Here is a 27,942-nt window from a genome sequence, read left to right as displayed (position 1 = left end):
GAACTGCTTTTGCTATATCCTATAGATTTTCTATGGTTGTGTTTCCATTGTAATTTTTCTCAAGGTATTTTTTTAATTTCTTCATGATTTTATCATTGACTCATTGATTTTTTTTTTTTTTTTTTTGGTAGCATGTTGTTTAGTCTCTATGTAATTGTTTTGTTTTGTTTTTTTCACATTTGTTTTGCCGTGGTTGATTGCCAGTTTCATGCTGTTGTGGTCAGAGAAGATGCTTGAAATAATTTCTATACTCTTATTAAATTTGTTGAAGTTTGTTTTGTATCCTAGTATTTGGTCAGTCCTAGAGAATGTTTCATATATGTTGACGGTTGTAAAATCCTCTTCTTACATTGATCTTTTTATAATTATATGGTGTCCTTTGTCTTCCTTTATGGCCTTTGTTACATAATCTATTTTGTGTAATATGAGTATTGCAATCCCTCCTTACTTGTCATTTCCTTTGCATGAAATAATTTTTCCATCCATTTACTTTCAGTCTATCTATGTTCTTTGCCCTAAAGTGTGTCCCTTGTAAGCAGCATATTTTAGGCTTGTATTTTTTTTTAATCCAATCTGCCACCTTATGTCTTTTAATTGGAGCATTTAGTCTGGAAAATTAAGATAAGTATGGATAAATATGTACTTACTGCCCTTTTAAATCTTGTTTTCCAGTTGATTTTTATGTTTCTTTTTTGTTTTTCATTTTGTTTTTCTTGTTATGATTTGATGATTTCCTTTTTAATGCTTGTGTTCTCTTCTTTTTTGTTTTTGTCAATATGTTGTAAGTTTTCGGCTTATGGTTACCCTATTTTTCAAGTATGTTAATCCCATCCTATATATCCTTGCTTTTGACTGATAGTCATATAGGCTCAAACACCTTCTAGGGAAAAAAAAAATCTACATTTTCTTACTGTCCTCCCCAAATTTCATGATTTTGATGTCATCTTTTACATCTTCATGTTTATCCTTTTGCAGTTGCTCGTATTTGGCATAGCTTCATAGATTTTTTTTTCTTTTTTATTTGTAGACTGGCTTATTTAAAGTGATTTCCTTTCCAATTGTAATTTCTTCTTTCCTCTATCTTCTTGCTCTATTAAGAGTAGATCTTTAATATTTCTTTTAGGATAGGCTTAGTATTGCTGTATTCTCTTAGTTTTTGTTGTCTGAGAAATTCTTTATCTCTTTTTCTATTCTAAATGATAAGCTTGCTGGGTAGATAGCCTAGATTTCAGAGTTTTCCTGTTCAGATCTTTGAATACATCTTGCCACTTCCTTCTGGCCTGCAGTATTTCTGTAGAGAAACCATCTGAGAGCATTAAGGGGCTTCCCTTGTAATTAACTCTTTGTTTTTTTCTTGGAGTCTTTACAATCCTCTCATACTGAACTTTTGCCATTTTTGTTATAATATGTCTTGGTGTAGATGTCTTTGGGTTTATCTTATTCAAGACTATATATGCTTCCTGTACCTAGATATCTGATTCCTTCTTTAGGTTTTGGAAGTTTTCAGCTATAATTTCTTCAAATACATTTTAAGTCCCCTTTCTCTTTCTTCTCCTTTTGGGATCCCTATCATACATAGATCGGCATGCTTTATATCATCCCGTAGATCTCTGATATTGCTTTCAATTTTCTCATTTGGCCTTTTGTCTGCTGTTGTGGTTGGGTGATTTCCATTATTCTGTCTTCCAGATTACTTATTCCTTCTTCTGCATTATTCATTCTGCTATTCAGTGCCTTTAGCTTAGCTTTATTCTTGGCAACTGAAATTTCTAATTTTTCTTTGCTTCTCCTTAAAATTTCTAGTTCCTTTTTACAGCAATCTGCATTTCTGTCTACGTACTTTTTAATTCCTTTAGTATTTTCATTACCTCCTTTTGAAACTCAGTTTCTATTAGATTGAAGTGGTCTGTTTCATTGTTCTTTCTTGGGAATTTCTTGGTCATTTAACAGGAGTGGTTCTCTACTTCTTCATTTAACTTATGTTTCTCTTACTCTGTAAGTTTTGGAGAAATAATTATCTACTGGAATATTGGAAGGCTATTTATATGCAGAAGTGTCCCTATATAGGATGTATGGGTTTAATATTTGTGGCACAAGGGCAACTTTTAGTTTGGATGCTTCTGTATTTTTCCTTAGTGTATGCTGGCCATTATCCCTTTGATGGGGGTATGCAAGTACAGCAGCCCATATGTGCTCCCAGGGCTTATACCAGGCAGGGGCAGTTATTGCTGCCTGCTTGCAGGTCTCTTAGCAAATGCAGTGGCCAGTGCCTGCCTCTGGAAACTGCAGTGGTGCTGATTGCTCACACCCACCCCTGGAGCTCATGTGGTTGGCATCTTGTTGAGTATGTGCAGGAGAAAAAGCTTCTGTCATGGTTCTGCCCCTCTCCTCATGTACTCCCACCCCTGCCACAGCAGTGGCACCTTGCCTCTCTGGAGGGCCTAGTCTTCTGAGTATACTCTGAGTTGCTACACTCTAATTCTTTCAGCTATCTCTGATCAGCCAACCCAGTCCTCTCCTCTGACCTTTGAAGCCTGAACTTTGGCACCCAGCCCCCACCCACACTAGTGGAGGAACATCTCAGGTTGGGAAACATATGGTATTGGTACTTACTGTCTCTGCAGGCCACTCTCCATTTTGCCTTCTGCATACTAGTTGCTACTCTCTACTCCAAGGATCCAAAGCACCTCCTCTGTCCAGGCTGATCTTCTCACCAGTGAGAGAACTTCCAAGGGTACAGGAACCCTTCCTCCTTCAGAGCTTCCTCCCTGTGGTGCAGGTCCCATCCTGATTTCTTCCTATCTTTTTTTTTTCCTTTTTTTCTTTTGTCCTACCTGGTTATGTGGAGTTTTTCTTCCCCTTTCAAAAGACTGAGGTCTTCTGCCAGCATTCAGTAGATGTTCTGTGTGAATCTTTGCACAAGTAGATGTATTTTTAAGATGTTTGTGAAAGGAGGGGAGCTCCATGTCCTACTCCTCTGCAATCTTTTTTTTTTTTTGTCTTTTTTTTTTAGGGCCACTCTGGCAGCATATTGAATTTTCAGGCTGGGAGTTGAATCTGAGCTACAGCTGCCACTCTATGCCATATCTGAGCCACATCTGTGATCTACACCACAGCTCATGGCAATGCCAGATCCTTAACCCACTAAGCAAGGCCAGGGATCAAACCTGCGTCTTCTTGGGTACTAGTCAGATTCGTTTCCACTGAGCCATAACAGGAACTACCTCCTCTGCAATCTTGATCACTCGTGATTATCACATTTGCATTTGAGATTGAAAACATCATATAGTGGTGTGCAGAGGTTTGTTATAAAATCTGTACCTTCTGGCCTTTGAGGCAACTTTTATTTTTCTAGAAAGAAGAGTGCCTATCTCTGAAAAGTTTTTTTTTTGTTTTTTTTTTTTTGTCTTTTTGTCTTTTCTAGGGCCACTTCCCCTGGCACATGGAGGTTCCCAGGTTAGGGGTCTAATCGGAGCTGTAGATGCTGACCTATGCCAGAGTCACAGCAATGCTGGATCCAAGCCGCGTCTGCAACCTACACCACAGCTCACGGCAACACCAGATCCTTAACCCACTGAGCAAGGCCAGGAATCAAACCTGCAACCTCATCGTTTCTAGTCAGATTCATTAACCACTGCACCACGATGGGAACTCCTGAAAAGCATTTTTTTCCAGTCTCACTGGCATCTATTGCACTCTCTAACAGCCCCTGATTTCCTACATTTCCCCTACATTCATTCTGAATATCTGTGAGTTTCCTAGGCTAAGCCAATCAGTGACTTAGAATCCTCTAAGGAAAGATTGTTAAATTTATGTTAACCTTAGGACTTTACTTTGAGGTCTTTAGACAAAATATGGAGTGGGGTATGGGTAGGAGATAGCCTGAGAATGAGTCCGGTGCACAGGGTAGAGCCTGATGAAGATAATGAATAGAGCACAAACTCATGATAGCATTTACCTCTGAATCGAATATGTCTTAAGCCCACCCAATATGTATTATCTTCCTTTTTTATGACCCCCTTCTTTGTGACATCTTTACCAGGACAAATCCCAGTGATTTTTCATAGTTCAGCTCTGAAACCTCAAATCCCCATCTCCTTTCCCACGACTGCTAAAGTCACTGCAGTCTAGAACTTGTAGAGTCTGGGTGACCATGGAATGGCTATATATCATGCCCAGAGCTCTTAAATCAAAGTACCCAGTGGGGGCCTCGTCCTGTTCAAAATGACAAATTAAAATGAATCCCAGAGCCTCATTCTCAAAGAACATAAGACACATTTTCTTTTTGAACATTTCATTGCACTGCCTTCAGAATCAAGCTCTCTAAAGAATGTTATTATACCTTGAGCTTCTTGACACATTTCCTAATAATTTGAAGCTTCTGACATTTATATAATAAAAGATTGCACTTCTGGAATAAAAAAAAAATCAATGAATCTTTTTGGCAATCGTCCTGAATCTGTAGAGATTAAATTCACTTCGTAGACACTGCTATTCCATATCAAACACAGAGTCCTGCCGTATAATTAAGATAGTTGTAGAACCATATATTTCAAGCCCTAGCTGTCTACTTTAAACTACCTTGGTAAGTTCAGAAATAATAAGGAGGCTACATCTTAACCAGAGTAATTACATTTGCTAAGCAAAATGGGATGAACAAGAGCTATGTAAAGGCATAAATCCAGCAGAAAACCAAGAATTTCTACATTCATTCTGATATTATAAACATTGCTAATAAAAAACAAAAAAGAAAAAAAGGCTCACCTCTAGTTACAATTCCCAGGAGAATGGCAGCTATTATCCCCTATTGGGTTGGTACTTACCATATAGAGCCTGAACAATTCATACAGAAAAATAAACCATAACATTCCTGTTTATTATTACTTTAGCTGAGAGGTGGTGACATTAAACAGTTCTGCACTGCTGCTATCAATCAGCAGGCTGGGGATGTTCTCAGCATGGGACTAGGACTCCTTGGAAACCATGCTCATCAAAGCAACCAGCTGTCAGAATTCTTCAAATTAAACTGTTATTACGGTAGTATTCATTAGTCAGTTACTGACTATTAAGATATTTTTATATCAGCACCATTAACATTGGCTGTTGGTTGTTAATATGCAAGTTATATATAAACATGATTCAGTGGCTCCTGTGAGGATGACAGATTCTATTAGAGCTTAGTATCCCCTGTCTAAAGGCTGCAGCAGAGGGCTCCTGTCTTATCTATGCACACTCAAATGTTTCTGGGAAGTTGGATGTTTGTCTGGTGGTTGGAGTAGGAAGAAGGGTAGTAATAATATATTTCAACACTAGTATTTGCCCAGTGAAGTGATAGCTCAACATCAGAAATTATAACTCTTAAAGCTGTTACTGAGCCCCTGATGACAGTGGTTTAGGCTTCTCCAGCTCGATGGTTTGGATTTCCTTTTTGTCTGAGTTCCTGGGCACGTGTTTAACTTTTGCTTGAAATCTGGAATCAAACAAAGGATGTCAAATGGGGTGTGTGGAGAAGTAAAGATGGAAGCAGTATACAAGCTCTGATAGGAGAAAAAAGTATGACAAGACTTGAGTTCTTATTAACTTAAATAGTTTCCTTGGCATCTGTAAAAGTTCTTAAGCTTCAGTTTTAGTTTCAAGGCAATTTGAACCTAAATCATTTTATTTCAACTAGAAAAAAAAAATGTGTTTTAAATACTTACTAGCCTAGGAGTTCCCATCATGGCTCAGCAGTGAATGAACACAACTAGTATCCCTGAGGACACGAGTTCAATCTCTGGCCTTACTTGGTGGGTTAAGGATTGAGTGTTGCCCTGAGCTGTGGTGTAGGTCACAGACACGGCCCAGATCCTGCATTGCTGTGGCTGTGGCATAGGCTGGCAGCTACAGCTTGATTCAACCCCTAGCCTGGGAACCTCCATATGCTAATAGTACAGCCCTAAAATACATACATACATACATACTTACATACATATGTACATACTAACTAGCCTAGAAGAAGTGATATATTACTTATACACACAGCACAAACTTATTCATACATAGGAACCATAAACCTAGTTTTTCCCTCCACTCATGTTAACCCCCTATAGCATGTAGAATTCTAGGCTATTAGCTGAAATGGAGAATATCTAGTCCAAATTGTTGGTTGTAGATGAAGAAATCAGATTCAATCAGTTTGGTAATTGGTGTTAGGCTGAATTTTGTTTTCCATCTCTCTATTTTCAAAACCATCTTGGCGCTTCCCTTCTACCTAGAAGACAAGGCATTCCCTTGCTCTCACCTGTATTAACGGGCCAGTAGACAGAATATAAACCACCTTTGCCTCTACTTTGACAAAGTATGGGATTAGTCACTTTCTCTGACCCCAAATCTGGGATCCCCAGGGTTCAACACTGGGGTAAGATTTGATTTGGCGTGTAGGAGTTAGTATGAACCACTGATGTCATGTTAATAGCCTGTGAAAGTATCAAATACCAAGGATCTTGCTAGCCATTGACATCACGTTAACAACTTGAAAAGGGTTGTGGTAGGATGGACTCTTTCCACCATGGAGATTGGCAAACATTACATGTCCAGCCATGTTGGTGGTTTCCTTTGCAGGATATATTTGTTACCCAGTTATCAGCATTTGACTGGTTTGCTGCCGAGTCTTTGTTGCTACATTCAGAACCCGGGAGAGTGTGCTCTGCTGATGATCATTGCCACAGCCACCCCTCATCAATGCACCAAGTAAACAGTTACTGAGTGACTGAGTGACTGTGAGGCACTTTGACTACCTCCTACCATTGTGCAGAATAAGTAAAAACTAAAATTCAACCCACTGCCCACTTGTATACCTCATTTAAGGCCTGAATCTGCCTGGAAGAAGGAACATGCTTTTCTAAATCTCTCAAAGGGACTCATAGAGTTATGGGTGTTTGGGACAGAGTTACAGCCCTGTGTAGCCCAAGCAGCCCAAGATGGCTACTTCTTATCTTCTTTGAGAGATGTGTGAGCCAACAGTGGTGCTCTGCATATGCTGAAAAAATGGCAGTGAGCACGTCAAAGTCGCGATTTCACAGCTCACTCTCAAAGAAAGGCACAGAATGAACATGCTGATTTGAGAAAGTGATGGTGCCATGAAACAAAGTGCCAAGGAGTTGTGAGAGGGGTGGAGGGTGGGAGGTGGGGAGCTTCTCTGGGTCGGAAGTTCAGGACAGGCCTCTCCATGGTCTTAGGAAAGAGTACACCGAAGGGAACAAGAGCAAATGCCCAAAGTCAAAGGCGAGCTCATGTTACCCAAGAACAGAAGACACCCCAGGGTGACTGGAGAAAAGTAAGAAAAAAGAGAGGGAACAGACCAGGATGCTAACAGTGAAGGAAGCAGGAGCCTTTGTGCCCAAGGAACAGAATTTGGGTTTTACTCTATGTGTAGAGAGAAGCTACTGGAATGTTTTAAACTGAGAAGTGATTTGCATTTTTTAAAAGATCACACAGGCTTTTGTATGGAAATTAGATTGTAAGGAAACAAAAGTACACACGAGAGACCAGTTACAAGACTGAATGCCACTCTCCCACACCTGATGCACAATTCCCAAGATGGTGCTTCTTTGTGTTTTAATTTTTATTTATTTTAGAATCTTGCGTCTGAAGCCCAGCCCAAACCTCCTGACTCAATTACCATGCAGCAGCTCAAGGACCCAACTCCCACCTCTTTAAGCATTTGGTTTTCCTTGAATTGTTTCTAAATTACTATTTATTAACAAGAATTGTGGTGTGTTTACCAAAATGATTTAAAAGATAATTTAAGGAGCACACCAAGACAGTGGACACAGAACACCAAGACAAAGGAAAAATATGCCTATTAAATGCCAAAACTGGTTTTAGGTTGAGGCCTCACACTGAAGTTGCTATGGAATAAGAACTCTTACAGAGCTGAGGGTATCTTTTCTAAATCAGTGGTTTTCTATTCTGGAAGCATGTTGATGTCACCTAAAGGACTTTGAAAAACACCTATGCTCAGATGTAACCAACCCCAAGAGTTTCTGATTTCATTGATCTATGGAGGAATCAAGACATTGGAGTGTTTTAAAAGCTGTGGAGATCATTCCAATGAATAACCATCGTTCAGTATTACACTTTTAAGTGCCTGGGCTTTGGGCTGGGAGGAAAGGAAAAAAGATGAAGGACTCTATGTGGAGCAAAAGCAGCAGTACTTGTCACCTTGAGCCTGGAGGGATGAGTAGCAGCACTGGGTTTGTCCCATGGAGGATGGACAGTTCATTTTACGATTTAGGCCCCGGATAGCAAAAGAGAGTATTTCTAGAACTTAGGGCATTAGTTAAGTATAGATGTAATCCATTCCCAAAAAGAGATATAAGCTACCTCAATTACTAGATTTCTAGAAGTAAATGTTTGCCAAATAGAGACCTACTCTACTTTCATCTCATCCAGGGTAAAATTTGAATAAAGGGAGGGTCCTCATCTGTCATCCCAGCTGCACTCAGGTTCTCAGATCCTAGAAGGAAACACACATCCAAATAAATGTCAAAAGAGCTCTCTCGGAGTTCCCGTCGTGGCGCAGTGGTTAACGAATCCGACTAGGAACCATGAGGTTGCGGGTTCGGTCCCTGCCCTTGCTCAGTGGGTTAACGATCTGCCGTTGCCGTGAGCTGTGGTGTACGTTGCAGACCCGGCTCGGATCCTGCGTTGCTGTGGCTCTGGCGTAGGCCGGTGGCTACAGCTCCGATTCAACCCCTAGCCTGGGAACCTCCATATGCCGCGGGAGCGGCCCAAGAAATAGCAACAACAACAACAACAACAAAAAAAAGAGCTCTCTCTCCCTTTGTAACCACCTGCCCCCAATATCTCCATCTTCCAGAAAATGAATATTCACCAGGGAGTAATGCAAAAACAAAAATAAACAAACAAAGTGTTGGAGAATTCCAGGAAAGGGGAAGGAAATGGCATGCCTTTCTTTCCTAAACCCCATCAGGCACTGAGTAACTCTTGCAAATTACCTAATTTTTCATCAAAATGACCCATTGTTAATATCACCTTCATTTTGCACTTGTTGAACTTGAGGCTTCTGGTGTCGAATTATTTTTTTGTCAATGTCCACCTCTAGGAAAGAGCAGAGAAGGGATCAAACTCCAAATCCCATCGTCTTCATTGTACTAGTTCTTGCGCAGACAAAATAAGATGGGGCCAAGGAGCTTAGAAACTGGAAATACTGGAAAACCTGGAAAATTAAGAGACAGAAGAGAGACAAATGCCAAGAATAATTTTTCTCTGCCCTTCTTTCTGGAGGAAAGGTATTATATCAGGGTTTCCAAGGAGAAATTTAGCATGGAATGTTGGAAGAACCCTTGGCTAAGAATGCCTTCATGGAACAAACCAGCAATGACATAGGCTAGAGGGTCAGCAGAAGGCTGGATGGATGAAGAGATAGGCATCTTCGACTAGAAGCATGTACACCAAGTGTCAGCAAATTGCTTTGTGAGGTAGAAGACAATTCTTTGTTTCCTCCTCATCTCTCCCAGAAAAGCAATGTAAAGAGATTGACTTGGAAATGGCATTTTTCTCACTTTTCTTTTGTCAAATCCTGACATTCAAAGAAAACTCCTGCATGCTTCTATGTTTATTTTATGTAAGAGCTCGTTTGTCATGGTGATACTGAATAAAAGGGCTTTGGAACAATTTGTGGGGTTTTTTTTTTTTGGTGGGGAGTTGTTTTTTTAAATTTGTGAAGGAATTTTGAGAGTGCTGCAGACCTGTCCTTTCCTATGGAGAAAACATTTGCTGAAATGGACCAAGGAAAGAGAAGCCAGTATTTTCTACCTGCTGCAGCCCTCTCAGCCTGTTTATTTTGAGCACTTAGAAACCTTGCTCCTACTTGAACAATAATTTCCTACAGAACTCTACTTTCCATTACAAAATCAATGTCATTGCCTGAGAGACAAAATGGATTCTTCTCAACAAATAAAAATCCTAATTTTAAACATTTATACTAATGAATAACTCACCTCATGTAAAACTAAAAGAGAAATGCAGGGACACGTAGAAGATTTTTGTAGTGGTTTATGCATGCTTTCCAACCTGTTTCTTTTGCATTTTGAAAACTCTCACAATCCTTTCTTTAAGAGTCTATCAAATTGCTTTTCTAAGTTTTTGTGACACTACATGTTTCTAAGTGGCTAGTGGACATCTGTATTCTGCCCATCCCTTCTGTGTCTGTGTGCCTTTCTCCTGGTTTATTTTGAGTCCCAAAGACCACAACAAAGATAAAGCTGAACACAAAGCATTCAGTCTTTTCGGAAGGTCGGGATGATATCGAGGCAGACAAACCTGCTATCTGTTAGGGAAGCTATTTGAATCCTGCTGCCTCCTTGGTTTCCTGTTGTAAAGGTTGCTTTGGCCTTTTCGCACACTTAGAGAAAATCTTATTCATTGTGTTGTCACATGTGTGAAATAGAGCTCTTTGATGACAACACTGCTGTGAAATAGAAGGTAACCTTTGCTTCACTATCAGGCAATTGGGGAAATGCAGCCATATCTCAGGGCTAAGAATGATGTCATTGAAAGGCAACACTGTTAAAAGAGAAACCAAACACAAAACCGTGGACTCCACTGCATTCTTCCCAGTAGGAAGACGTTCAGGAATAAATGTCCTGGCTTTGTTGGGTTACTCCTGGAGTTACAATGCCACGCTGGAACAAAAGGTGTTGAAAGGTGCCAGGAAACCAAATTTTGGTAGAAAAGCAAACATATCATGAAGTAGCTGTGTTTCCTCTCTTTTTGTTCTCTTGCCCTAAGCAAGAGAACATTATCCCTATAAATAAAACACTGAGACAGAAGACAAAACAGATAAAAGATGGTGCCGGAGACTTTGGTTTAATTTTCCAAATTGGTAACCTTTTCAATCACAACTCCTAGCTCAGAGTTTGAGTTGGTACTTGGGTTACTCTTAGCTTAACCTAAAGTGGAAGTCTTTCTTCCTGCTGGGAATCCCTAGACATCCATAAACAGGTGTCTGTAGAGATTATCTTTATATGCTGCCCTATTATGAAATAATAACTTTTGTTACATGTTTGTTATATTCTTAAGCTTAATGTTAAAGAAATGTACAGCTATTTGCCTTACCAGCAACATGAGCAGGTGCTATTTACCATCTTTTCAGCTGCCATTTCTATTTTCTGAAGCTTAGTTTTTCTTTTGATTCTGGGCAAGTGTGGCATCATCAGTGATTTATTTTTCACTTTGTGAATTTTCTTGACCTTTTATTACTTTTCTTTCTCACGCCTGCTACATTATCTTTTCTTCACTATTCACTCATATCTTTGCCAAATGAAGGTCCAGGATACAGGTCTCAAGCCAGCATGGCTCCTTGGAAACCAGTTTGACAGAGGACCTGATGGGTGAAGAAGTACTAGGAATTCTTGACTGAAATGTGGTGCTAGAATCTTCCATGGATTTTTTGGTTTTGTTTTCTCTGCTCTCACTCTTTCCCGTCCAAACTTATAATTGAAATATAACAGTTTTCTATATCTGCATCTGGACACAATGCAGTCTGTTTATGCAATAGGATGGTAAAGATGTTTGAAGTGGTGGAACATCCAGTAGAAAAAGAGAGGTTTTGATACTTGCCTAAACTTTGGATGTTGTAATTTTTATTTCTCTATCTGGTGTTTGCAGAAGAGTAAGATTTTCCACAATAATGATAGAAATTGTATATTGAAATCATATGGAGATCTTTTTTTCAAAGCTCACGTAATGCTGCATCCAAGCCTGGAGATTCTAATTCAGTAGTCTGTGATGGGGATCAGGCATGTGTGGTTTTTAAAAACTTTCTATCTGATTCTAAACTAGAACTCTAGCTGAGAACCAATAAAGACAAATTTATTTTTTATGTATTTTCTTTAATGGTTATTACTTTGGATTTTTTTTTTAATTTATTTTTCTACCATTTAAAAAGAATCTTCTGGAGGTTGTTTAAATGACTTTCACCTACATGCATGTTTCTATTGATGAAATTTTTTAAAAATCCTCTCCATGAAGTTGCAAACGGTGATCCTGACTGCTAAATTCATTTTAGTTGGCAAAATTAGAGTTCTCAATCTCACTAATTAAAGAACAGAGAAATACCTGTTGTCAGATACATAACTTTAAATTACATACTATAGAGTAAACCAAAGATTGGATTATGAGTCAGAAATGTGGGTTCTGATCACATCTGTGCCCTTAACTCTAGGGCTCAGTATCTGCATTAGTTAAATGGAGTTGGTTTAGGTGAGCCCCTGGGTACCTTTTGGCTTAAGCATTATATGGTCCCATTCACATTCTAGTCCTGTGTGAGATGGACTGGCAGTTGCTATCAGAAACAGTAAGTGCATGAGAGGTTGCCTTTACTGCTTTCCAGAGAACTGATGTAGCCGTGGAATCAGGAGCTATCCTTCCTCTGTGCTGTCTCCCGAGCCAGAAACAGCTTGGTTCACACAACCTGTTATCTAGGTAGCGAGCCTTGGACTGTCAGCTTGCTTGTCAACTACAGTTCCTTTAGATGCCTGACCCTGAAATGTATTAGTTGCCTGATTGACTGACTGATGATGACTGACATGTATACACAATTAACTCTTTAGTTTCACCAGCGCTAAAATGAGACCCATATGTTACTAATCTGTGTGTGTATATAAGTCTCTCTTCCCACAATGAAATCACAATCAGGCGCTTCCAGTGAGATGTAGACCAGTGATTTTTTAAGCACTTTGGCAGTCATGCAGAATTTCCACTCCATTGACTGATCCATACCATATTTAGTAACGCCAATCTTTCACATGTGATTTTTACAGCCATCTACAAGAGACTGGGCAAAGAGAAGTACACCTTTTTTTTTTTTTTTTTTTACTCTTTTGGCCAAACCATACTTAAACTATCATGATGCAGAATTTCTATTTTTTGGCCTCTGGGCATTTTGGTTACAAACAACTTTTCTAGTAAAAAAAATTCTTGAGTAGTTCTGTCATGGCCCAGCAGGCTAAGGATCTGGCCTTGTCAGTGCAAGGGTTCAGGTCACTGTTAGGCTGCGGATTTGTTCCCTGGCCCAGGAACTTCCACATTCTTCAGGCACGGGAAAAATATTCTTTAAAAGATACACTATACAAGTAGTAACAGTACATAGTTAAATATTAACACATTATACATGCTCATATGTCAACACATGACTCACCGGAATAGTTGATTATTTCTGTATATATGGTATAAATTTAGATACCCACTGAAGTCCCACCTGTCATTTTGGAATGCCCACCCTTTCTTGAATATGATGCTGAGCTAGGCTCAGATGAGTAGATTGTAGGCCTAACAGCTCCCTATCCACTTAAATATTTTTGCTCTTAGAATCCTTCAAAGTTACTTACTTTTTGAAGGAGGAAGAAACAATATATTTTAAATTTTAGAGTCATTTCCTGAGGCTTATAAACCAGTGAGGGAAGGAACAACATCTGTTTGTACCCCCAAATAACAGTTCCTCATCACTTTACATGTGTCAGTACCCTAGACCATCAGACACTTTTCTTACCTGCCCAAACCTCTACCTCCGACTCCCTCACTCATTCAACAAACATTCAATGAGTATGTCCTATGGATAAGCTCTCTTCAGGGAAGTAAGGGAGACAGCGATGGAAAAGAAGATATTGTCCCAGTGAAGCAAGGAAGATCAAGAAATAAGTAAATAAATGAGTAAAGAAGATCCTATTGGAGCATATTAAATATGAAAAAGGGAAAAAAACAGGTGGTATGCTAGAGGCTGGGTTCCTTTATGTTGGAAAATGAGAGCAAGCTGTGCTGAAGAGGTGGTGAGGCAAGTTGGATCTTAATGAGAAAAGAGAAGCCAGAGGTGACACAGAGGAAGAGAATCCAAGCAGAAGGAGGAACAAGGGCTGAGACACCAAAGACAACACATGTGTGGTGCTTTTGAAGGAAGAAAGGTCAGTGGCATCAGTCAGATGGAGAATGGAGAAAAAAGTCTGAGAGAAATGTGAGTCACACGAAAAGTTTAGATTTTCATTGTAAGTGCAGAGGTGAGCCATGAGGGGATTAATCTGCGTGCAATGGGGAATCGTGAGAGGTTTCCCCCTTTACAGCATAACTACATGGCATTGTTTCTGAGAGCTATCATGGGACTTGTATTTTAAAAGTTAGCTACCGCTTGGAAGTTGGATTACAGGGAGTAGCAGTAGAAGGATATCAGTTAGGACCCTATTGTCTTGACTATGGAGTAGTTGTGAAGCATGTAGAGGATACATATATATGAATTTTAAGTATTCAATAAGTGTTGGACATCATTGCAATTTGTCTGTTTTGTTCTCTCCTTCCTCTTTGTTCTTCTTTTGATGATGCTGGATAGCATTCTAATTGTCATTATTTCCATGGTCTGCCTGGGAGGTGATGGTGGCTCAAATTAGAGGGTTGGGGCTAAAGATGAAGGGGAATAGGTAGATTTGGGAAATAGTTTGAGGTCTCTCCAGATCTTTTGAGGCCCAGATTTATTCCCAACGCCTCATGACATTTCCTTGCAACAGTCACTTTCTCCTCAAAACATCTGCAGTTCCAGTCAGTTGGCTATTATTGATAATATCATCTTGAGTCTACTTCTAGTCAGTTCTGTGTCAAAGCTATTGGGGAAAAAAAAAGAAAGGTTTGTGAGTTTTATTGAGAATATTGATTCCCAGAGTCAACCCTAAATAACTTTATTCAGAAGAAGAAGGAAGAAATCTGCATTTTAAAACAAATGTTCCAGGCGATTCAGATTATGGTCTGGGAAATTCAGATTATGGTGATTTATCAACACCACCTGGAGAAACACCAATCCAAAATTTGGAAAAGAAAATAAGACTGAAGGTAAAAGATTTTGGGGAAAATAAATATATTTTTTAAATTAAAATTTATGTTGAAATGTATATATTGATTATATATTGATTAAATATACATATATTAAAGAGATAAACATATAAATTGATATATCTATTGATTAAATATAAATATTGATTTAAACCATGGACAGTGATGCAACTGCCTAGGGAGAATGTGTAAAAGGAAGAAAACAGACTTAGAACTGAGCCTTCAGGGAGCCTCTGAAAGAGAATGAGGATGGAAAAAAAAAAAAAAAAAAAAAACTGAGAACTGTGTTAGTGAAGTTTAAGAGCAGAATTTCAAGAGTGTGGTCATACATTCATTCCTACAAAAAGCTATTAAAAGGCCTTCTCTGCGCTAGGCACTGGAACACAGCAGAGAACACGACAGAGAAGCAACCCTGCCCCTGTAGAATGTACAGTCCAGTATCAAATGGAACAAAATAGTCTGAAAACCCAAAAAGAGAAAACAGTTTTAAGGACTATTAGATTGATGCCCAAATTGCAGTGGTTTAAAGAATGAGTAGGAGATGAGAAAAGAACAGGAAATGTGACTTATTCTTTCTAAATGGCCCTAAAAGGAAGAAAGAAACCAAGCTTCTCTCCACCCTTACAGATGAGTTGCTTGACCTCAGTGACAATACACTGCTACGAAGAAATGAAAACTGAATTTTGAACTCTAGCAAACAAAATTATAGGTGTTGAAAGAACTAAAATATATTCAAGTCCCTGGAATCAGGAAGATCAAAAAATAGAACCCTTGGAAGAATGGTTCAAAAAAACTAGCAGGTGATGGAGTTCCCATCGTGGCGCAGTGGTTAACGAATCCGACTGGGAACCATGAGGTTGCAGGTTCGGTCCCTGCCCTTGCTCAGTGGGTTAACGATCCGGCGTTGCCATGAGCTGTGGTGTAGGTTGCAGACATGGCTCGGATCCTGCGTTGCTGTGGCTCTGGCGGAGGCCAGTGGCTACAGCTCCGATTCAACCCCTAGCCTGGGAACCTCCATATGCCGCGGGAGCAGCCCAAAGAAATAGCAAAAAAAAGACAAAAAAAAAAAAAAAAAAAAAAAAAAAAAACTAGCAGGTGACAATGACAATTCATTGGCTTCTAGAAGACAGAAAAATTTTTTCAGGACATTTTTGGAATAACAAAAAACAAAAATAAATTAATAATCATCAACCAATAAAATAATGAGATTGCCATTCTGCAAAACCTTTTAACCATTTAAAAATAGAGCCAGTAAGGAATTTAAGACTGCTTCAAATATAAAAATGTATGACTCACACCCATTTCCTCCTTTACTGATTCACTTTTTCCTGCTCTTTTCCCCACAAACTGAAAAGTGCACTGTAGGTCCGAGAAATCAGTTGCGAATCCAAAAATACATTCCTTGTTAAACCTTCAATACTAGCTAGGAGTGCGGACATGTCATTTCTTCTGAACTCAGAAAACCTAAATGCTCTTTCCCACTGGCACAACTATATACTCATCTCTTGGGATACAATTTTTAAATAAGAAAAATGATTATGTCCAAAGATACATTAAAAAACATTCGTCTCAAAGATTTCCCTAGTGGCCTAGTGGTTAAGGATTTGGTGTTGTCAGTACAGTGGCTTGGGTTCAGTCCCAGGCCCGGGAACTTTCTCATGCCACAGATGTGACCAACAAAATTACTCATCTCAATTCATGATTAACATGAGGCCAATTAAAATTCCAAATATTTTTGGAGTGTGTGGTAGTATATTCAACAGAATATTACTAAGTTGGAACCAACCTGGAAAAAGAAATTTATGAAACTATCAGGAAATTTCAGAAAGAAATGAAAGCACATTCCATCCTTACTCTAAATACAGTTCAGATGGATTAAAGATTCATTGACAAACAATGGACCCACATGAAATTAAGAAGAAAAACTGGGAAATTTTATTTCTAATCATGGCATAGAAAATTCTTTGTTTCTTACATAATATGAAACCTAGACATCATAGGGGATATCTGATGATGCAAATTTTAAATACTATGTAATAAAACAGTTACTGTAAGCTAAATGACAAAAACAGCAAAAACGCATGCAATCATGATGACAAAGAGCTAACTTTCTTAATTTCCAGAAAGTTCATACAATACATGAAGAAAAAGAGAAATGATATAATGGGAAAATGGCAAGAAAGTATGAATACTGTGAATAAGGACTGCATACTATAAAAATGTTAATTATTAATAAAGTAAATGTAAAGATATATCCATTCATTTGTAATTAAGCAATTATCACAATTGCATGAGCTGAGGGTACTGTTATTACTCCCATCCTCAAAAAAATAGCTAATTGTTCTACACCATTTGCAAGCCCCTCTATTCCCACTGATTTGAAAAGCTGTTATACAGTAAATCACCCATATGAATTGGACTCTTTCCAGGCTTTCAGTTCCACTATTGGATTTATCTATCCCTGAATAAATGCCACAATGTCTTAATTACTATTGCTTCATAGAGTCTTGATATCTGACAAAGTTCCTCCATGATAGTCTTCTTCATAATTTTCTCAACTACTTAGGGGCTTTTGCACTTTCATTAAACTTCAGAAAGTCAAGACTTCTTTTCTGTTGCGTAGAAGAGAACATCTAACAGGAATAGGAACTTATGAGTATATGTATGGAAAAAAGATATCTTTCCAAAATTCCATTTTCTTTTCCATTAACATACTATAGCAATGCATTTATTTAGGTCTTCAATAATTTTATTCCATAATATTTTACAATTTTCTCTGGAACCTCTTAAGATATCCTCCTAAGAATTGTTTCAGTTACATCAGACTTGCTAATATCTTATGTATAAAAAGAAACAACTCTTGTAAATTCCCATCGTGGCTCAGCGGAAAGGAATCTGACTAGGAACCATGAGGTTGCAGGTTCAATACCTGGCCTCGCTCCGTGGGTTGGGGATCTGGCATTGCTGTGGCTGTGGTGTAGGCTGGCAGCTACAGCTCCGATTGGACCCCTAGCCTGGGAACCTCCATATTCTGTGAATGTGACCCTAAAAAGTAAAAAAAAAAAAAAAAAAAAAAAAAAAACCAAAACAACTCTTTAGGTAAGACTGTAGGAAAACAGCCCACACATTCAAATTTTTTTCTAAAAAAATAGATTATTAGAAGGCAAGGAGGAAAGGGCTCACAAGACAGTCTTAACACATCAAAATGATAGCCTCTCTTTATATATCTGAGCATATTTAAGACCTGCCCCCCATCTGTCAACCTCACTTCCAAGAATTGCTTAGTGATGCACTGGAAGAGAGTTTACTTATTTACCCGCAAGTCAATAAACTTGGAAAGAGTAAACTGGCAACATCCACTTGAAAAGAGGTCAAATGTACATTTGAAAGAAAAGGAAATCAAATTATTCAAAGAAGATAATAGTATTCAAGGTGTATAAAAGAGTAATGATAATTGGTCAAATGAGTAAAACCAATTTTTTTGCTAGTTGAGTATTTAACTTTTAGAATCATACGATATAATCTCTTGATTTAAGAAAATTATTTCTAAAAAAATTATTTCTTCAGTATGCCTCAAATATCATGAAGAGTTGTCCCTGTTCATATCTTTGTAAAAATATTCATATTCCAAATTTGCAAGTGATGTTCTACTGAACAGTAACAAGAGGAGTCTAAGAAGAAATACACTTTAAAAAAATGCTTAAACAACATAACTTCTTTTTGTCTCCTTAAATTCTGTATTATGTGTTGTCTTCTTTCTAGGCATTGTCACATTTTTTTTTTTACCTCTGATATCAATTAAGAAATTTTATTAAATGCTCACTCAAGAGCACTGTGCTAAGAACATGTAAGAATAATATAAGATTGACAGAGTTCCCGTCACGGCACAATGGTTAACGAACCCAACTAGCATCCATGAGGACTCGGGTTCAATCCATGGCCTCACTCAGTGGGTTAAGGATCTGGTGTTGCCGTGAGCTGTGATGTAGGCCACAGATGCAGCTCAGATCCCACGTTGCTGTGGCTCTGGCATAGGCTGGCAGCTACAGCTCTAATTGGACCCCTAGCCTGAGAACCTCCATATGTGCATGGCCCTAAAAAGACCAAAAAAAAAAAAAAAAAAAGAATAAGATTGTTATAAAGTCCCACAAAGGAAAGTAAAATATTTTTGGAAGAAGTAAGAAATATCAAAATGAATTAACTAGAGAATACCATAGATAACAGGTTCCGAAACACCTGTTTGCTTGAAAATTAAACAAAAACAAGAGAAAGAAAAATTTAGAGCTTTCGCAGGAGTTTTTATGAAATATAAACTGAAGAAAAGTAGGAGAATATAGTCTCATTTTCATAAAGTCCAGTGCTTATAATGCTGGATTCTCTGATCTCTCCCAGTTTCTTTTTTTTTAATATAATGATTTTTCTTTCCATTATAGCTGGTTTACAGTGTTCTGTCAATTTTCTACTGTACAGCATGGTGAGCCAGTTACACATACATGTATACATTCTTTTTTCTCGCATTATCATGCTCCATCATAAGTGACCAGACATAGTTCCTAGTGCTACACACCAGGATCTCGTTGCTAATCCATTCCAAAGGCAGTAGTCTGCATCTGTCAACCCCAAGCACCCCGTCCATCCCGCTCCCTCCCCCTTCTCCTTGGCAACCACAAGTCTATTCTCCAAGTCCATGATTTTCTTTTCTATGGAAAGGTTCATTTGTGCCTTATATTAGATTCCAGATATAAGTGATATTATATGGTATTTGTCTTTCTCTTTCTGACTTACTGACCTAGTATGAGAGTCTCTAGTTCCATTCATGTTGCTGCAAATGGCATTATTTTGTTCTTTTTTATGGCTGAGTAGCATTCCATTGTGTATATATACCACATCTTCCTGATCCAGTCATTTGTCGATGGACATTTGGGTTGTTTCCATGTCTTGGCCATTGTGAAGAGTGCTGCAATGAACATGTGGGTGCATGTGTGTCTATCCCAGTTTCTTTTAGGCTGAGAGCAGCTGCTTCAGAGAGCTAAGGAGTATATATGAATGATTAAGTAGGACATTATCATCTCTTTTTATCTCTCTTCAGTGAGAGGGAAGGTCCTATGCAAATATTTGAACATTTAGTTTTCAGTTGAAAGGAAGAAAATGACCCTTCTCCATTAGTCGTGTGGTTCCTTTGTCATGTCTAAGCTTCTGGACTGCATGTTACTCACTGCTTACATGTGTCCACGTTAAGCAAAAATGTTCTTCCAGTGGAGTTAAATCAGACACTCCCAAGGGTATTCTAGCCACAAGAAAGTCAGTCTAGCACAGGAGAGGTCTTTGTTTTGTTCACTGAATAATGCTTTGTGCATAGTTGGCACTTGCTAAATACTTGTTGAATAAACATTAGTTTATTTAGACCTGTTATGGGAAATAACATTCAATGCATCATATTAGGGGAATGCCATATGAAAGGGAAGATAGTAACAGTGAACAAACGGTTAGGCAGTATAAATCACGCTCCTCTGAGGAAGGGTCAGTAGGTAACCCTTTTGTTCTGTTACATGTGTCTTTGGATTTTTGACAAATCTTTCTTTGTCAGTTTTTTTTTTTTTTTTTTTTGTCTTTTTAGGGCTCTTTGTCAGTTTTTTTAAAGCAGGGTAAAAAATTGAAAGATATTTCAAATAGAGAAATGCAGTAATTTATCCATGTAATTATTCAATATTGTGGGGCAATATTTCAAAATAGGACAAACTTGGACATTTACAAATAGTACCATTTCACAGGTGAAGATGAGCACGGTATTTCATAAGTTGGTATCAGCTAATTCACTTCTTTCTTAAAGCAAGACAAAAGATAACCTCCCTTTCCATGCTGTTCTCATGCATCATAGAAATTATGAGGTGGAGAGGCAAGGAAAATTTCAACGTGATGGTAATCTATTCTCTCAGACTTCTGGAGGTCAGAATTCCAAATCCAGTTTCACGGGGCCAAGGTCAAAGAGTTGGCTGGGCGGTATTCCCTCAGGAGGCTCTAGGAAGGGAACCTTCCTCACTTCCTCCAGCTTTGGCTATTGGCATTCCTATTAGGGGCTGCATCACCTGCACCTCTGCTTTTGTGGTCACATTATTTTCTCCTCCTAACTTCCTCTGTCTCTCTCTTAAAAAAGACACTTCTCACAGCATTTAAGGCCCACTTGATGACCAGGAAAATCTCATCTTGAGATCCTTAATGTAATCACCTCTGCAAAACTTTACCCGTAAGCATACTGTGTTAACATTCACAGATGCCAGAAATTAGGACCTGATATTTTTGATGGTTGTGATTCAGCCCACTCCAAGGTTAACAGGGAGCCTGCCCTGTCTACTCCAATCAGGATAGACTAGAGATCTCCCAAATTCTAGTCCATTTGTCCTACAGACTCTCACATTCTCCAAATTCACTTCGTCCATAATAAAGCCAACATATTGGTCTCCTAATCTATCTCTTGTCAACACATTTAGAACACAGACAGGGAATAAGGGTGCTACTTATTGGGGCCCCCTTGAAACTTATTGGGAGGAATGAGATAAAAATAAAAGCATAGGCAATCTCATACAGACTCTGAGAAACCCCCTTTTACCAGGTATCACTGTGAAGAAATAGAGATGCAAACACAAAGGAGAGGGAAGGGGAGGCAGAACAGGGAAATCTAGACCTAATTCCACCACTGTGTGCACATTCATTATGCACAATGGAGTATCTACATATGGCACCTGAAAAATATCACTGAATTAATAATTTAGATCGTGATTATGCCTCTAATTTCCTACCATATTCTACTAAATAGACATTGTAATGAAAAGCATATTTTATTTACAATTATAGTTTATGAACCCAAATGTAAACTGACAGTAATGAGAAGATGGTGTCACTAAATCCATTTTAATGTAAATTGCCACATTTAAAATATTCTGAAAGCAGGAAGGGCAGTTAATGAACCTAGTACTGATATCCTTGTCAGAAATGCCTGGCTTAAACCCTGATCTTCTGCTGCAGAGTGCTTGATGATCACCTCCTCATCGTTTAAGTGTTTATTGTTTCTCTTCATGATAGTCTAATTATAACAGTTTTTCTTCCCTCCCCCCCGCCCCCCGCACCCCTCCCAGCTCTCCGCAAACCTGGTTTGAATTAAAAAGGAACAACTCTTTGGCTATAAACACAAATCTGTCTCCCAAGCAGGAGCTTGCTTGCTGTGCATAGAGCAGAGGAAGTGATGATGTATCAAGGGTAATTATAACCTGAGCTGGCTGATGTCACCGCAGTGAGGGCTTGTCAGGATTTCACTGTGAATGGTACCACTGCCTCTGCTGATATGAAACACCAGGCATTGTGTTCTCAGACAGCTTAAGGTCTAAGAATGAAACTTTTAATTGAAGACTCTGCTATGAAATGCTGTGCTTGCTGCAAGTCTGGTGTTATAATGCAATAGTCTCTTTTCCCCCCTTATGGAGACCACTATAGACTTGGGAGCTATTTACTGCTAAGGCATGACAAAGGAGCCATAAGCAGAATGATTGAGACTCAAGGTGAGAAAGTGAAAAAAGCAAGTTATTCAACAGTTCTTTCTTCTTTAATTTCGTCCCGCAAAATGTGTTGTCTTGGTGATATTTTAGCTTGCATTACCCAAAGACCTACAACAATTTTCTGACATATTCAGAGAACCTGGAGAAAATAATACAGAGGTCCAGGCTCACCTTGAAATTCATAAGGAAAATGAATGTTTGGGGAGAAAATAATTGCACATTATTTTAATAATATCACATGTAAAGGTCTCATATTCTGAATATATAACCCTTAGAACTTGTTTAGATAAATACCAACAACCCAGTAGAAAAGTGGGCAACAAACAGGAACATTCAATTAATACAAATAAATATGAATGTAATGGTGCTCAGCCTCATTCACATAAAGAGAAATGCAAATTAAAACTGCACTGATATATTCATTTTCACCTTTTAGGTTAGCCAAAATCTTAGGCTGGCAAAATATTCTGTTTGTGAAGACAGAGGGAAACAATTTCATCAACTGCTGATGAGGATGCAAAGTGGTCCCAACACTATAGAGCGTGTATTAGTTTTCTGTTGTTGCTATAACAAATAGCCATACCTTTAGAGCCTTAAAACAAGACAAATGTGTCATCTTATAGTTCTGTAGATCAGACATCCCACACAGATCTCGCATGGCTAAGATCAGTGTGACAGCAGAGCTGTTCCTTGCTAGAGACACTGGGGGAGAATTCACTTCTTTGGTGTTCTAGATCTGAGGTCCCTTTTTCTTGCTCATTCAAGGTATTGGCAAACTTTCTTAAGGCCATCAGCTGAGGGGTCATCCCAAGCATCTAGGGCTGCCTACATTCTTTGCCTCAAGACCCTCTTCCTCCACCATCAAAGGTAGCATTGGTGGGTCAAGCCCTTCTCGTATCACATCTCACCCACAGGGTTGTCTGTCTTCTTCCTCTTTCACTTTTAAAGACTTGTACAAGTATATTGGCCCAAGATAAGCCAAGATAGCTTCCACATCCTAAGGTCCTAAACCTTAATTACATCTTCTAATTACCTTTTGTAGTGTGTAGGGCATTATATTAACAGGTTCCAAGGATTAGGCTATGGATTTTTTTCTTTTTTATCTTTATTAAAGTATAATTGACAAATAAAATTGTGGAAAATTTAGACTATATGGCATGATGATTTGATAAACAGTGTGAAAGGATTTCCCTGGGATATGAACATCTTTGAGGGGCCACTGTTCTGCTTACCACAGAGGGCACTTTGTCAGCATCTACTTCAATACATTTATCCTCGATTCATTTATCCCACTCCTGGAAATTCACTTTAAAAACATAACTGTGCACAAACAAAATGGCCTCTATACCACCTTATTCTTTGTAGTACTATTTATCATACCAAAACAAAACCAAAAACCAAGAGCTTATCACGAGGAGACTAATTGAAGTATGATATATCCTCTTAATATAGCTATAAAAATGGAACAGGAGTTCTGGCCGTGGTGCAGTGGGTTGAGAATCTTCCCTGGCTCAGGTTGCTGTGGAGGTGCAGGTTTGATCCTTGGACTGGCACAGTGGGTTAAAAGATCCAGCATCGCTGCAGTTGTGGCATAGGTTGCAGCTCTGGCTAGGATTCAGTCCTTGGCTTGGGAACTTCAATATGCTCTGGTATGGCCATAAAATTTTTTTTTAATGATATAAATAAACTTTGTATTGTTGTAGAAAGCTCTACACAATATATTATTAAAAGACAAGTTTATATTAATATTTATTTATATATATGCAATATGCTACCTATAGTTCAAGAACCTAATATTGATGTCTTTATAAGACATGCCTAGCTTAAACCTTCACATGTATGTATGTATATACTGTGTATATACCATCTTTAGAGTTGTTTATCAATAACATATATAGTCTATATATAATTTATATAGTCTATATATAATTGTATATAGTCATCTATGTCTACATGTCTAAATATAGTCATATATGTCAGTCGTATATGTATATATACATAGATATATGTTATATATGTCTATATATATAAATATACATCTATGAATATATTCATAAACATAGACATATAGACCATATGTATATGAACATACAAGTACAGACTGTTTTTATATAAACAAAGGAGCATAGCATAAGAAACTAATTTAGGAGTAAGATTATCTGTAGGACATAGACGGACAGAAAAAGTTAGGACCAGGACACAACACAGGGGCAAGTGTGATTTCTCAATAGATCACTTCTCAGTACCATTTTGCTCTTAGAACACCATGATTCAATTACTTATATAAAGCTATAGCATTAAAGTTAAAAGATAAGTCAAAGACTATCCAAAAAAGTCACTGGAGTTGGGAAAATGCAACATTTTTCTATACCAGAGTTGCTTTATTTTTATTAATTTATGCATTAAAATGCATCTTGCATAAGTTAATAAGGGACAGGAACACTAGTTGACATGAAAGTTTATACAATATTAAAGTTAGGGAAAATGATTAAATACAGGATAATCTCATGTTTGGTAGCAGTAATGTGAGTTTAAAATAATGGCTTTCCCACAGTAGATACAGGTATTGGAATGTCCATTGATAGTTTTTCTCCCTTTCTAGTATTTCCTGTGCTTTTCAGTTCCTATAAATTCTATTGTTTCTAAGAAGTTTAATGTCATTAATAACAAATCAGCATTTCAGCCTGGCATGAGCTTTTCAGTTTCTACAAAGCACAAGAAAAGCAGGTAAATCAAAGAACAGTGGTTCTGTACCCTAGATATCTCCAATTTTGTCAGTGTCTATGCTCAGTGTAAGGTACAAACTGGTAAAACCTCTAACTTCAGTGGTACAGTCTGAAAATACTTATAGGGAATGTAGCATTTTTTTTTAATCAACTTGACTGTCCCACAAACATGCAAAGGACAAAATTTACAAAAAAAACCATGGATTCTTAGTCATTTTTTACCTTTCAATGATGTGATAAATTGTCAAAATATATCACAATCTTAACACAATTGAGAGTATTCTCAGGATGTAAAGATTACATGATTTTTATTTTCTTCTTTGCAGATATGTTTTCCAAACAGATATATGTTTCTATCTCATCAGGAAGATGAATATATGATATTTAAATATTCATTGTAAATATCTCACTCAAGCTTTATATGGATCTTTCATACCCTACAATAATAATTAAAAACCTATCCAGTATTTAATAATCACATCTATCATTTTTTTGATATTTAGCTTCCTCACCTGATTCCATTCCTTCTCATTATCGTCATCAGCCTGCCATCTGTGATGCTTTGCTCTCCATCATACTCAAGAATGTCTTTTAAAACTTAGATCAAGAAGTTCCTTGGTATATGTGTGTTTAAGAGTGAAGAGAGAAGAATGAGCAGTTTTCTGTGAAAAACACACCCAACAAAAGCAAAATGTGCCCCAAAAGTAAAAGAAAGAAAGAGAAAATCTTGTGATCAATGGTAGTTTGTTAATAAAATATGCCTCATGGTTTGCAACATATCATCTAGGCATACTTACTTCTTGATTGATTGATTACAAAACCAGCTCTCTGGGCCTAAGAAACACAAATTCCTGTCAAGGATTCAGCTTAGCATCAGCCTGGATGCATCTCCCTTCTTCATTTTTAAGTCAGAAAAGCATCCCCTTCACATGGTATTTTTCTTTAGTGGTATTAAAATATAATGCAGATTGTTTGAAACATCTGTTTCATAGTGTGGCAGATAGTGTTAGAACACTGCTTCTTAAGATTTGGGCATTCATAGCGTGGCTGGACTCATACAAAGGCAGGTAGCAGTTCCTCTAAGAGTTTAATTAAGGCCTGTATATAACCTACCCATGATTTGGAACTTTAAAAGTTTCTATATACCAAATACACATTTGTACATATAAGCACCTTTTTCCTGTATAGGCCTGTGATGGCCTGGTTTGTAAAAATAAGTTATCAGTTTGCAGTGTATCATTCTACTAAGACTCAAATTAGTGAAACTTACTGGGATTCCAGGTTAGACACCAATGTGAAGATACTGTTCACAAAGTCTCCTAATGGGGGAAAAAATGGTCAAGATGGATGCAGTATATTGATCTTCTTGCCCTCATTATAGCAAAGAGAACTCGAAATTGGAATTGGGATGGATGGGGAAAACAGAGAAGCTTTTGTTAGTTGTGAACCATCCTTTTCCCGTCCGTTTTATCCTTTAGGGAAACAAATAGAAAAACCTCATTAAGTCCATATAAGTCTAGACACAATGGCTCACCATTCTAAGTAGCTCTGATTCCCTAACCAAATAGATACCCTCCTGTTGTTTAATTAAAACAGCAAATAACCAAAACTGGTCCAGATAGTGGTGATCCATACTTTTCAATTGAGGGAGGTTTTCCCTGTTGCTTGAGAGGGATTTAGATAGGGATTATACTGTTCAGTATTCTGTTTTCACTATCTGCTCAGAATGTCCATCCGTTTACACACGTGTTCATCACATACACACATGCAGGCAACTACACAAACACATAGACAGGTTGAGATGACTTGAGATTGCTTCCCACGTCCGTTAGACAATCAGTAGCTAAAACTCAAAATGTCAAGAGTTGGGTGAAGAAAGCTAAGCAGATGGAAGTCTATTGCCAGTGTGGTCGTCAGGAAACCAGAGAAGTAGCAGATTTTCGTGCAGTTTGTGAAAATGGGAAAAAAGTCGCTGTCTTCTTGTTTTTACTAGAAACCCAGAAGTTACAAACCAAGCAACCCCCAACTTAATTCTGAATCACTCATCCAATAACTCCGCATTTATGATCCTCTTTGAGATAGATCTAACCCTGTAAATTATACTAAAATCTGCTCACAAAAACTGCACCCTACCGTCTGGCTTCCACAGCTGGAAATTAGAATAAAGCCTTTCTGTTACACCATTGAATCTACTCGCAGCAAAACCCTCGTGAACTCAGGAAGGTCAAAAGGAGACAAGAAGTTAACAAAGGAAAGCTTAGGTGAATTTGCCTGAACTTCACAGGTACTTCAATTTGGTTTATAATTACCCTTGAGAAAAATGATCAAATTATTTATGTATGTATTTTTGGCACGCCATCACAGCCCAAAGCAAACTACATGTACTCTGATTTGGACACAATTTGATTGTACCTATGACTGACCCCACACCTTGATCACAGCAGACACAGAAAAAGGTCCTAAATGGAGCATCACTTTTACCCAAGTTACACACAGTCCTATGGGTTCTTTAATTAGCTTCATAGAACTGGTTTCAATATGTCATTACTTTCTTCTGCTCTGTAAGCAGCAGATGTTTGAGAGCTAGTGCCAAGCATTAGGTTATATGCCAGAGATACAGGATATGGGATCTGAGTCCCTGACCTTAAGAAATGTACCGACTCTTGGAACAAAATAATGCTATTTGCAGGAACATGGACGGAACTAGAGACTCTCATACTAAGTGAAGTAAGACAGAAAGAGAAAGACAAATACCATATGGTATCACTTATATCTGGAATCTAATATAC

General features: G+C 38.1%; 1 long non-coding RNA gene across 3 annotated transcripts in view; it reads left to right on the top strand.

Annotated features, from left to right (window-relative positions):
* The window catches only part of LOC102158243 (uncharacterized), a 1,270,494-nt gene that overhangs the window by 861,709 nt on the left and 380,843 nt on the right, over window positions 1–27,942 (top strand). The window contains exon 3 of one of the 3 annotated variants that reach the window (XR_014838699.1): window positions 9,107–11,889. The exons of the other annotated variants lie outside the window; for them this stretch is intronic. This is a non-coding gene — a long non-coding RNA (uncharacterized LOC102158243). Of the gene's footprint in view, window positions 1–9,106; window positions 11,890–27,942 lie in introns of those variants that run through there. 3 annotated transcript variants of the gene reach the window in all.

Source organism: Sus scrofa, chromosome 2 (genome assembly GCF_054392235.1).
Source record: "Sus scrofa isolate SSC_HxYL_T2T_F1_AM1 chromosome 2, Sscrofa_HxYL_maternal_Yorkshire_Landrace_v2.0, whole genome shotgun sequence".
NCBI classification, from domain to species: Eukaryota; Metazoa; Chordata; class Mammalia; order Artiodactyla; family Suidae; genus Sus; species Sus scrofa.
This window is presented reverse-complemented; position numbering and strand designations above follow the sequence as displayed.